General features: G+C 38.8%; 1 protein-coding gene across 5 annotated transcripts in view; it reads right to left on the reverse strand.

Annotated features, from left to right (window-relative positions):
- The window catches only part of PSD3 (pleckstrin and Sec7 domain containing 3), a 488,844-nt gene that overhangs the window by 117,134 nt on the left and 357,992 nt on the right, over positions 1-13,718 (reverse strand). The gene's annotated exons all lie outside the window — the stretch shown is intronic.

The raw sequence follows: 13,718 nt of genomic DNA on the forward strand, positions 1-13,718 counted from the left end.
TAAGCATGAGATGGTATTTGGTAAGTGTGGGATCTATGAAAATAACACTCTTAGTCATATATATTTTGCTTTAAATGTCAAAATGTTAATATTAATTAATATTAATATTACATTAATTATAAGATTAATCATAACATTAACTATAATTTATCAATATTAATATTTCAAAACATTTCTATTCCTATTAATTTATCTTTGATTGAGGTATTGTGGTTCACAAGTTTTTGTATTGTTTCATATAAACAATACAGCTTCACCATGCCCACTACCAGTGCTAATGAGCTTTCATCATGGTGCCCCCTCTCCCTGTATCATGATGCTCCCCTCTCCCTCCATCCCATGGCGCCCCCTCTCCCTCCATCCCACGGTGCCCCCCCTCCCTATTCCATTCTATTTGCATCCTCACTTTACTCTTTTGCTAAAAGTATCACAGGATTTATTTCAAGTGGAGGTATAGGTTATCCATTCACTAACATTTTTTAAATACTCCACATGAGTGAGATTATCTAGCGCTTGTACTTAATTTATAACTCACTAAACTTAACATGATATTGGCATATTTTTCAATTCCACATTTAAGTGATATTATGTAATATTTATCTTCTCTTACTTATTTCACTTACTATAATGCTAAGTTCACCCATGTTGCTGCGAAGGTCAGGATTACTGCTTCTGTTCGTTTTTTTTTAAGGCTGCATGATACTCTAACACATCTCACTGGCACCTCTGTTGTAAATGATAATGTATATAGTTTTAGTTCAAGACTATACTTTTCCACTAAACTGTTTTTATGTCAACAGCATGCTGCTTTGTTTTTAAAGCTTTGTAATAGAATTTGAAAGCACAGAGTCTGAAGTATTGAGTCCTGTTTTTTTCAGACTGCTTTGGTTATTTTTAGTATATTTTGGTTTTATACCAATTTTTAGGTTTTAAAAAAACATTCTACGAAAAAATGCCATGGTAATTTCAATAGTGTTTGTACTCAATCTGTAAATAGCTTTGTGTTATGGACATTTTAATGATATCTCCTAATCCATGAATATTAAAATGTGGAATTATTTTAAAACTCATGTGTCCTTGTATGTTTATCAATGAGTTATAGCTTTTAGTGTACTGACCTTATACTTCACTATGTTTATTCTAACTATTGCATTGTGAAATTCTACATAAAATTGTTTACTTCATTTCTATTAATAGTAGTTGGCTGTATACAAAAGTATAGCTTTATTTTGTAAACTGTTTTTGTATTTTGATTTTTTATTTCACAGCATTACTTAATTTGTAGAGCCCGTCAAGCTTTTATATATATATATATATATATATATATATATATATAACATTATTTCATCTGCAAACAGAAAATTTCAAACTCAAATTTTTTTAGACTAAATGCTGGCAGTATTTCATCTGAGTATTTGATTATGCTGTTAGATATGAATTCTCATATATAGTCTTTAGGATGCTTAGGTATAGATATCCTTTTCTATCAAGTTTTTTCTTTCTAAATGAATTCATGTTACTTTTTTCAAATGCTTTTTCTTTATCTAGATGGCTATGATTTTGCACTTTATTATTTGTAAATATTGAAACCAAAATAAATCCTGATATGGTGTATGATCCTTTCAATGCAATATTAAATTTAATTAGATTATATTTTGTTTATGGTTTTTGCCTCATTGGTCATCAGGCATATTATTAGTTTGTGATGTTCTTTTCTTAGTTTCTTTTTTGCTTTGTCTTTTTGTTTTTGGGCCACACTCAGTGGTGCTTAGATCAATCCTGGCTGGACTTGGGCTTGGGACACCCGATCTGCTGTACTATCACTTTGCCCCTCATTTTTTAAACTTTCCTTCTTTCAGGTATCTGAGTTACTTCTAATTTTTATGCTTCATCATAATGACAACATATATATCTATGAATATTTTTCAGATTCGAGTCAATCCAGAACCATCAGTGCTATCCATATAGATTAGTCTAAAATAACTCATAATGTCTACTATTCAACTGTAGCACCATAGCACTGTCCTCCTGTTGTTCATCGATTTGCTTGAGTGGGCACCAGTAACGTCTCACAACAAATTGTGAGACTTGTTACTGTTTTTGGCATATCAAATACATCACGGGTAGCTTGCCAGGCTTTGCCATGCAATGCAGACTAGATACTCTTGGTAGCTTGCTGGGCTCTCCAAGAGGGGCAGAGGAATTGAACTCGGATGGGCCGCAGGCAAGGCAAACACCCTACCTGCTGTTGTGGTATTAAGATATAAATTTAGATATATTAGAGAAACAAAGAGTAATCTTGTTTTAAAAATGCAAAATTTATAGGCTCACATTTAAATATTGCTTTTTGAGGATAATTTCAATGCTTCCTAAATATAAATTTCCATCTATTCAAATAATATTACAAAGTAAATAAAATATTTAATTGCCTGAAAATTTATCTCCTTCCCAACTATTTACAAAGTGCTCATAGATTTTAGGTACTTAATTTTCTCACACCATGATGGTTTTATTATACATGCTAGTTTTAAGAAACCTACATTTTGATATTTCAATTACAATATTTTAGTAAACCTGATTTATAAATAAAATAGACCTGAAAAAATGACTATTTACAAATAAGTATTTCTTTTTTTATATTATTTATTTTTTTTATTAGTGAAACACCATGATGTACAGTTGTAGATTTACAATTTTTTGTGCTTGGGTTTCGATTATACAATGATCAGATACCCATCCCTCCACCAGTGCCCATTTTCCACCACCATGGATAATATCCCCCCCACCCCCACACCCCATCCTCCCCTGCCTCTGTGGCAGGGCAATCCCCTGTGTTCTCTCTCTCCTTTTGGGTGTTGTGGTCTGCAAAAGAGGCATTGAGTGGCAAACATGTTCAGTCCATAGTCTACTTTCGACATGCATCTCCCCTCCTGGGAGGATCCTCCAAATACCCTTTATTTGGTTCTCCCTTCTCTATCTGAGCTGCCCTTTCCTCTAGAATGCCCGGCTGGCCACTAAGCTATGGAGTAATCCTCCTGGTGCTGATCTCAGCTATTCTTGGGTATTAATCTCATATTTTGTTACTTTATATTCCCCAGATGAATGCAATCTTTCTATGTCTATCCCTCTCTTTCTGACTCATTTCGCTTAGCATGATACTTTCCATGTTATACCACTTGTATGTAAATTTCATGACTTCATCTTTTCTAACAGCTACATAGTACTCCATTGTGTAGATGTACCAAAGTTTCTTTAAGCAGTCATCTTTTCTTGGGCATTCAGGTTTCTTTCAGTTTCTGGCTATTGTAAAGAGTGCTGCAATGAACAAACAAGTGCAGATGTCACTTCGACTATACATTTTTGCCTCTATGGGATATATTCCCAGGAGTGGTATTGCTGGGTCAAATGGGATCTCAATTTCTAATTTTTTGAGAATAATCCATACTGTTTTCCAGAAGGGCTGAACCAGTGGACATTCCCACCAACAGTGAAGGAGTGTCCCTTTCTCGCCACATCCACGCCAGCATCGGTTGCTTTTGTTCTTTTGAATGTGGGCCAGTCTCTGAGGTGTGAGATGGTATCTCATTGTGGTTTTGATCTGCATCTCCTTGATGATTAATCACATTGTCCAGGAAAAAGAAGTCAAGATGCTGAATTATTCCAGGTAGATCTCCAGGCTAAAAATTCTGAGGCTTTTTCAGAATGGGAGTGGGCAGATTCCCCTCTCCCCAGAGAGTAAAAGCAGCCACTATACCTGACTTCCTTTGATATCTAATAGGCCAAGCTTCCCTGGAAGAGATTACTGCAGAATGTCTTGATCCTGTGTCAGGCTGTCTTCACTGGGACACCTTGGAGTGGGCCGGTTGAGTTTCCTTCCACCCCAAGCAGAACCCTGGCAGCTGAAAAACTCCAGAACCCAATCACCGCCATAACCAAGGCCACTCTCCACACGCTTAGATTAGCCTCACCCAAGAGGGAATGAGCCTTACCCAAGACTGTATGAACCTCACCACAGAGCGGACCGGCAGGCAAACCCAAGTATGCAGATACCCATGAGATCTTCAAGCCCACTTGAATCAGGACTGGGCCTTCTCCCCCTAGGTCCCCAGTTTTGCAGTAGCTTGACAGTCAAATCTACAAACTGCCCCCGCCGCCATGTAATCTCATCAACGACCAAGACCCAGAGACAATAAACTAAAGCTCCCAGAAGAGAGCATCGCAGAATGTCCTGGACATTATATTCTATCCATAACAAGCAATACAGAAACAAATCATCTAGCATTACCTTTTCAGTAGGTTTGAGTGGTGGTGGGACTCCTATCAAAATATCAAATGTAACCAAAGTAGGGAGAGACTATGGGGGAAGTTGTCTACCACACAGGCAGGGGAATGGTTGGAATGGGGTCAGGGTGGGGAAATACTTGGGATTTTGGTGGTGGAAAATGTGAATGGTGAAGTGATTGGTATTTGATGATTGTATGACCGAAGCTCAAACATGAAAGCTTTTTAACTGTATCTCACGGTGCATCAATAAAAAGGGGGAAATAATTATAAAATAAACATTCTGAATAAAAATAAAAGTAATGTGGAGTTCACGCACTATTCAAAAAGCTTAATCGATGGCTGAATAAATAGCAGTACTCTTACATTATTAAATAAATAATAAAAAAATAAATAAAAGGCCCATCTTCACAGCTCTTGGAGTGTGTGGCCACATGTATGGCTTTGTGACAACTCCATATTTCACTGTATTAACAGCCCAGCAGAAGCACAGCAGATTTTATGAGAAAGATGCATAGAAGCCAATAAAGCTCTAAGAAAAAAATTAATAATAAAGGCTCAATCTGGACCAACCAACTCAATGAATCCTTGATGACTTTAGTAACACCATTGTGAGATGTAACAATTATCAAAAATTGACTTTTATTGATCCAATTTCTGATAATTCCATTTACCATTTTGTTTTAAAAAACAATATAAAGTATATTTGTTTGTGCCTGACAAGGCGGTAGATTTTGGGGATGGCTGGGAAACTGGAGACACTGGTGAAGGAAAGGTGACATTAGTGGTGGGGCTGGTGTCCAAACACTAAATGACAAAAATAACTGTGTTATGAATAGCCTTGTAAATCATAGTGTTTAAAAACGTAAACTAAATAAAATTTGTAAGTCCAAGCCAAAACCCAACAATTACAAAAAGTGTAGAAATGAGATGAACATATACTTCCCTAAAGAAGACATATGCATCTACAGTAGACTTAGGGGAAAATGTTTATCATTCATTATAAGAAAAATGCCAATAAAATAACAATGAGCATCTTACACCATCTAGAATGGCTTATTTTAATATGATCAGATACAATCAGTGCTGGTAGAGAAAAAGTAAATCTCTTTTATCATTGGTGGGAACATCATCTGGTTCAGCCTCAATGGAAAACAGTAAGGACATTTGTAGGATAATATTCGTTTGCCCTGTGTTCCTGGCCACTGAGAGCTTGTGTTTGTTGACTTCCCCCCAACCTGTCAATTACCTTTGTCTTCTGGTAAGATTCTGACTTGTAAATATTGTCTTTCTCTTCTCCTTAATGTCCTTTACATGGTTAGTTATTTAAGAGCAATTGCTTTTTGTATGGGTATAGGAAGGCAGTTAAAAAGACAAGTCTTCATCTCCCATCCTGGGAGGATGCTCCCAACACCCTCTTTTTGTTGCTCCCTTCTCTATCTGAGCTGCCTTTTCCCCCAGTGTGTGTGACTGGCCTCCAAGCCATGGAGTAAACCTCCTGATACTTATCTTGGCTATTCTTGGGTGTTAGTCTCCTATTTTGTTACTTTATGTTTCCCAGATGAATGCAATCTTTCTATGTCTGTCCCTCTTTCTGACTCACTTCACTTAGCATGATACTTTCCATGTAGTACCACTTGTGTATAAATTTCATGACTTCATCTTTTCTAACAGCTACATAGTACTCCATGCATGCTGAGAGTAGACTACAGACCGAACATGATTGCCACTCAATGCCTCTTTTGCAAACCACAGCACCCAAAAGGAGAGAGAACAAAAGGGAATGCCCTGCCACAGAGACAGGGTGGGATAGGGGGGATGGGGGGGTGGGAGGGATACTGGGATCAGTGGTGGTGGAGAATGGGCACTAGTGGAGGGATGGGTGTTTGATCATTGTATAACTGAAACCCAAGCACAAAAATTTGTAAGTCTACAACTGTACCTCATGGTGTTTCACTAATAAAAATTAAAAAAAAAAAGACAAGCCTGTGGATTGGGAGTTGACTGACTCCATATTATATTACCGCCTGGACATATGCTCTCTTGACTTACGCCTCGGTTGTCCTTACTCCTAGATCCCTAGAAGCAGGGCCCCAATGAGGGACTGGATGGACCCAGGGCATGTGTTGAGCTATGAGCTATCCTGGCATTGAAATGGCCTGGTGAAAGTGCCCAAATGCTTAACTGTAATTTAAGAGCTTGATCATGGACAAATTCTGTCATGATCCAAAAGTAATATCTAGATTTGCTGGGGTTAGGTATGATTGATCCGGCCTGAGCGCTGTAGTCTGAGTCTGTGGTGAGATGTCCCCAGGAGAATCACCCTACAAGCCAGAAAGTGTCTATTACTGTGTCCATACAGAATGGTAAATATTAGGAAGGAGAATTAAAGATGCTAATTAAGTTGCATGTCTAAGGAGAGGAGAAACATACCTTAAGGGTTGTTTTGCCCTTGTTGGCTGAAGGAAGATGGGACGTCTGGAAAAACATTTTTGATTGTGCTTCCCATGGGGAGGCATGGTTGGGGAGGAGTGGTGAGAGGATAAAAAAGAGCGGCTGTGGGGAGAAAGTGGGACTGATTGATGGATTGGTTGAAGGAGAGGAGATTGAAGGAGAGACGGTTACAAGACAGCTGAGAAACAGCAGAGAGAGGAGACGGATACAGCAGGAAGAAAGATTGTGCGGTTAGAGAGAGACAGAGGATTAGAGAGAGCTGGGGGAGATGAGAGATTGAATAAATGACAAGAAATCAGCAACCAATTTGGCCCATGTTCTTCCTTGTCTGTCTAAGGCAACAGCCGTTCCGGGTGGAGAAGCAGCTCGAGAGCACCAAATGCGGGCGCGCGCGCATGAGAGAGCCACCAGGAAAGCCTGCGAACATCCTAAGAGGGGCTTGCACAGACTGAGAGAGGGATATACACAACTCTGCGCATAGGATTTTCACAGACATTTCTCAAAAGAGTAAGAATAGAGTTTCTACACAAACCAGTAATTCTATTTCTTGCTATCTTACACTACGAACATAAAACATTAACTGGAGAAGTATAGGAACACCAAAATTTATTGCAATACTGAGGACAATAGCCGGATATGCAAATAATGCAAATACCAAGCAAAAATGAATAAAATAGTATGGAATAAGCAATGGAATACTATGCAAATATAAGAAAAGATACAATATCAGGGGCTGCAGAGATAGCACAATGGGTAGGGCGTTTGCCTTGCACGTGGCCGACCCATGTTTGATTCCCAGCAACCCATATGGTCCCCTGAGCACCGCCAGGAGTAACTTCTGAGTGCAGAGCCAGGAATAACCCCTGTGCAAAGCTGGGTGTGACCCAAAAAGCAAAAAAAAAAAAAATATAAAGAAAAGACAAAATATCACTGTGGAATATGCTCCAAGGATCCAAAAACAAAATGAAGAAAAGAAATTTATACCACTATGTTCTTTGCAGCCTTATTCACAATAGCTGAGACCTGTAAGCAGCCCAAGTGTCCAAGAATAGATGACTGCTTAAAGAAGCTATTGCATATACACTTGATGGAATAGTACTCAGCTATAAGAAAAGACGAAATTATGCAGTTCACTACAACTTAGATGCATTTAGGTTACCATACTTAGTGGTCAGAAGGACAGGGACAAGTAGAGAATGATCTCTGACATGTAAGATAGAAAGAAAAATAATAAGGGAATAACAATTGGCAATGGTAACAGACCTTGACAGTGGGCCTACAGACTGAGACTGCAGGGAGTTAAGTGAGACAGATGTCCACCTTTAGACAATGGTAGAGGGATACTGTCAATCTGGTGGTTGCTGTCGTGTTAGAACACTGTGTGCTCAAAATGATCACAAACAGCATTATAAATAATAGAATTAAATAAAAAGATAAGGAAAAAGAGATGCCTTTTCTTTCAATTATTTTGGGTATATCATTGTATCACTGTCATCCTGTTGTTCATCGATTGCCTCGAGCAGGACCCAGTAATGTCTTCTTCGTCCTAGCCCCGAGATATTAGAAAATGCCACATTCAAGGCACTTTCAGGGTCAGGAGAATGAGACCCATCATTGTTACTGGTTTTTGGCATACTGAATATGCCATGGGGAGTTTGCCAGACTCTGCCATGTGGGCAGGATACTCTGGGTAGCCTGCCAGGTTCTCCAGAGTAAGAACTAGATGATGTCACATTCACTTCCAGGAGCTGGGTTTTATAGTCTCTGGGTCTTGGCCATTAATGGGATTACATGGCGCCAGGGGCAGTTGGTGGGTATAATGCCTACATACTGGAAGATGGGAGATCTGGGTGGAGGAGGCCCCAGTCCCAATCTGAGCAAGCTTGGAAATCTATGCCCCTGGTCCCACACACCTAGGTTCCTCTGCCAGTTTATTCATGCATGAGACTCGTCCAAACGTGTGGAGAGTGGATTTAAGCATGGTTGTGGCTGGAACTGGAGGTCTTCAGCTGCTGGGGCTCTGCTCGGGGTTGGGAGGGAAACTCAACCCACCCTCCTCCAAGGGGCCCCGGTGAGGACAGCCAGGAGCGGAGGTAGGAGACTCCACACTGATCTCTTCCGGGGGCATATTTGGGTATATACTCAATTGGAAATCACCAGAATAATTAATAAATCTTTATTTTGTTTTGAGAAACCATGCTATTTCTTTACATAGGGACTGAATTATTTAACATACCTAATATAACACACAAGGATTCCTCTTTAAAAGCTTGCTTACATTGTTATTTTTTATTTTGATATTCATACTAATTCTAATGGTGGTTGGTCACTAGCTTTGATTTGCATGTCCCTAATGAGCAGTGGGGCTGGAGCGATAGCACAGTGGTAGGGCGTTTGCCTTGCGTGCAGCCAGCCTGGCCAAGATGGGTTCAATTCCTCTGCCCCTCTCGGAGAGCCCGGCAAGATACCAAGAGTATCTCGCCTGCATGGCAAAGCCTGACAAGCTACCTGTGATATATTCAATATGCCAAATACAGTAACAACAAGTATCAAAATGGAGACATTACTGGTCCTGCTCGAGCAAATTGATGAACAATGGGAGGACAGACAGACAGATAATGACCAGTGATATTGAACATCTTTTCATATGCTTATGATAAATATAAAAATACTTTCTTAAGAATTACTTTTCAGATTCTTCGTACATTTTAAAATCTAGTGTAGCTCGATTTATACTGGGTAATCTCTTGTCAGATATGTGATTTTCAGATAATTTCTCCCAACTCACAAGTTGTTTCTCTTATTGATAATATCCTTCGATGCAAAAAAATGTTTTAATTTTTTTGGGTACCACATTCTTCTTTAGCACTCCACTGGTGGTGGTTCTAGAGGATACTCACAGCTTGGTGCTCAAGATCACTTGGTGGTACTTGGGTGCCAAATGGTATCAGGGATCAAGTCTGGAGCTCCAACATGCAAAGCCTATATAGATTCCAGGCATTTAAGCTATGTCTCAGCTGATATCTTGCTTACGTCTTTTCGACAATTTTGTGTTTCTTGAGATGCTATATGAATTTCAGACCTTCTCATTCTAAAAAGTCATTCTGATTTTTCTAGATATTGTAATGTATATGTATGGTGATTGAGCTGAAAATTTACACACACATACGCACGCACACATAATACAGGTTTTTTTTGGTTTTTTTAGGTGAGATATTATTAGTTATGAGACCAGGTGGTTAGGGCACATGTTATATGTTTGACTGAGTTCAATATGTGGCACTGTGTGCCTCCTGAATATCACCAAGTATAGTTCTGGAGATCTCCAAGCACTTCCGGACCTATCTCTAGATGCCCCTGAGTACCAGTGATGTGAACTTACTGTTCCTTAGTACTGCAGTACTTGAGCATTTCATGGTGTGATGCTCACCCTGACATTATCAGGCCCCAGCCTTGAACCTACTGGCCTATTTGGCAGAGCATTCTGCACCCAGTTGTCACTGCTTGGAAGGCCCGCAAATATACAGACATGAACAGAGTCTTCTCAGGGGTCTCCCTGTGATACTTGCCTCAGGTTTGGGTCTTAGGGTATGGTGCAGCTTGGGTGCCACCAGGAAACACAACTTGCAGTGCAGAAGGGCCACATGATGCTAAGAATCAAGGGCCCTGTGTGTTTAGCAGTGGGTGGGTGGTGGTGGTAGGGAATTTAGGCATGAAGGTTGAGTTTCAAACTCTGACTTATTTCCATAGCCCTTAGACCTCATATATTTTAGGGATGAGATTCATACCTCTTTGTAAGGGTCACCACAGCACATTGGATCTCCTCTACCCCTATATAGACCCTTATTCTTGCTACTTAGGGGTGCCATCCTCCTTTTTATAATGTTGGTTTCTGTGTTGAGTCTGTTCTACTTTACTATTTATGATATAATTTTATTGTTTTCTTTTTTAGCATAAATATATACAATGTTTATATACATCTACAAAGTATATATATATGTATATATATATAATAATTGTACATATGTATATCCCATTTTTATTGTGGGATTGGGATCTATGGTACACTTTTAGTAACACTATTCATGTATACATCATTTGAACACCAGACCTATCACCAGAAAGCCCACTTCCCTCCACCAAGGATCTAAGGAGCCCTCCCAGCCCCCACTTCCCTGTAAGCTTAGTTTGACAGACAAAAATCTTCAGTTCTGATGAATGTGGTTTTCTCTTTTTTTTTTTTGGTGAAGGTGGTGACACAAAGAGACATATAGATGTAAATATCTAATATCAAAGTACAGAAAACTGTAAATTAAATTTTCTCTTCAAAAACATAAATTCAGGTTCTGGCTAATGTGAGAAGTGCTGCAACGAAGGTACAGGCGCAAATATTCTTTCTACTGTGCTTTCTTGCACCCCCCGGGATATGTTCCCCTAAGAGTCATATAGAAGCACAATTTCTAATTTTATGAGGAATGCCCATATTGTTTTTCAGAAAGCCTACACCAGTCGGCATTCCCACCAACAATGAAAGAGAGTCTCTTTCTCCCCACATCCACGTCAGCACTGGTTGTTCTTGTTCATTTGGATGTGAGCCAGTCTCTGTGGTTAAAGATGATATCTCATTGTTGTTTTGATTTGCATTATCCTGATGATTGGCAATGTAGAGCATTTTTTTCATGTGCCATTTGGCCATTTGCATTTCTTTTTTGAGGAACGTTCTGCTCATTTCTTCTCCCTATTTTTTTGATGGCATTGGAGGTCTTTTTCTTTTACAGTTCTACTAATTTCTTGTATATCCTGAATATTAACCCTTTATCTGTTGAGTATTGGGTAAATAATTTTTCCCATTCCTTGGGCTCTCTCTGTATTTTGATCACTATATTTTTGAGGTGCAGAAGCTTCTTAGTTTAATGTAGTTCCATTTGTTTATGTTTGTATCCACTTGGTCAGTGGTGATTCATCCTTAAAGATGCCTTTAGCTTCAATGTCATGGAGGATTCTGCTTACATTCTCTTCCATGTACCTTATAGATTCAGGTTTGATATTGAGGTCTTTAATTCACTTTGATCTGACTTTTATGCCTGGTATTATACAGAGGTCAGAGTTCATTTTTTGCAGGTAGCTGTCCAGTTTTTCCAGTACCACTTTTTGAATAGGTTTTCTGTGTTCCACTTCACATTTCTTGCTTTTATCAAAGATTAAGTGATCATGTATTTAAGAGTCTGTGACAGAATATTCAACTCTGTTCCACTGGTCTGCAGGTCTGTTTCTATTCCAATTCATCAACACAATGGGATACTATGCAGGTGTTAGGAAAGATGAAGTCATGAAATTTGCTTATAATTGGATGAACATGGAGAGTATCATGCTAAGTGAAATGAGTCAGAGAGGGACAGACATAGAATGAATGCACTGATTTGTGGTACAGTAAGAAACATGAGAATAACATCCAAGGACAGTAGATAGAAGGCCCAGAAAAATTGCTTCGTGGTTGGAAGCCTGCCTCAAGAGCTGGGGGAAGAGGCAGCTGGGATAGAGAAGGGATCACTAAGTCAATGATGGTTGAAGGGATCTTTTGGGATGGGAGATGTGTGCTGAAAGTAAATAAAGGACTATACATGATGGCCTCTCAGTACCTGTACTGCAAATCATAAAAGTAGAGAGAGAAAGAAGGAAATTGTCTGTCATAGAGGCAGGGGTGAAGTGGGGGTGGTGGGAGGGATAATGAGGACATTGGTGGTAGAAAATGTACACTTGTGGAGAAAGGGGTGTTTAATCATTGTATGACTGAAAATTGAGAAAGCTTTGTAACTGTATTCCATGGTGATTCAATAACCAAAAAATAAAAATAAAACAACGCAAACTTACAAATGTAAAATTTACATAAAGAGAATTTAAAAATTTAAAGAGGAAAATACAAAAGTGCAGTGTTTTATCTTAAAAGTGGGTATAGTGGTTTTATATCAGGAAATAGTATATTTTAGATAGTGCTTAAATATTTGTATATTACGTAGCACTGTCTGTCTTCCCGTAGTTCATCGATTTGCTAGAGTGGGCCCAGTAATATCTCCATCATGGGACTTGTTGTTACTGTGTTTGGCATATCAAATATGTCACAGGTAGCTTGCTAGGCTTTGCTGTGTGGGTGAGATACTCTCAGTAGCTTGCTGGGCTCTCCGAGAGGGGCAAAGGAATTGAACCTGGCTCGGCCCGGCCGGCGGCTTGGAAGGCAAACGCCCTATTGCTGAGCTACCACTCCATTAAGTAAAATAATATAATATAAATCTCTAGGGATATAAAAGTACCTAATCCTATGATAAATGAGAATTAACTTTTTATTGATAATGTAGAAGCTAGGAATATATATATCTTTCCGAATGTAGTAGAGGGATGGTTACATAAGCATCATGGATGAGTTCCATGCTGGGCAGTATGTCCTGTCATTTAAAGAATTCCTTTAATGTTCCTTGCAAAACTGGTTTCAAGGTTTTGAATTCCCTCTGTATTGTTCCTTCAAATATGAATTGATAATCTAGACAGAGAGTGTATTCTTGGTTATGTGTTCATTTCATTAAGTTTTTGTGCTATACCCTTTCTCTTCTGGTTCATAGGGTCTCATTTGATAGATATGTTGCAAATCTTATTGCTAGTTAAAGGCTTTCTTTAACTATAAGTTATTCATCAAATTGCCTTTTCTGGTCCCAAAGGGACTCTGATTAAGCATATATTGTTCCCTTGCGCTCATCCTAGTTAACTGTTGGGTTCATTCTTTTTCACTTTTTATTTCTTTTCATATTGTTTTTTTCTAGAAGTCTCCTCAATCTCATCTTGGAGTTTTTTGATTTTTTTCCTCAACTGTCAGTATTCTACTGCTCAGAATTTCTAATGAGTTCTTTTCATATCACCTACCATTCTCTTCTTTTCTGTCATTTCTACTTTTTCTGATTTCAGCGCTCATATTTTCTTGTGCTTTGCTGACT

Source organism: Sorex fumeus, unplaced genomic scaffold, assembly GCF_029834395.1.
Source record: "Sorex fumeus unplaced genomic scaffold, SorFum_2.1 ptg000033l, whole genome shotgun sequence".
NCBI classification, from domain to species: domain Eukaryota; kingdom Metazoa; phylum Chordata; class Mammalia; order Eulipotyphla; family Soricidae; genus Sorex; species Sorex fumeus.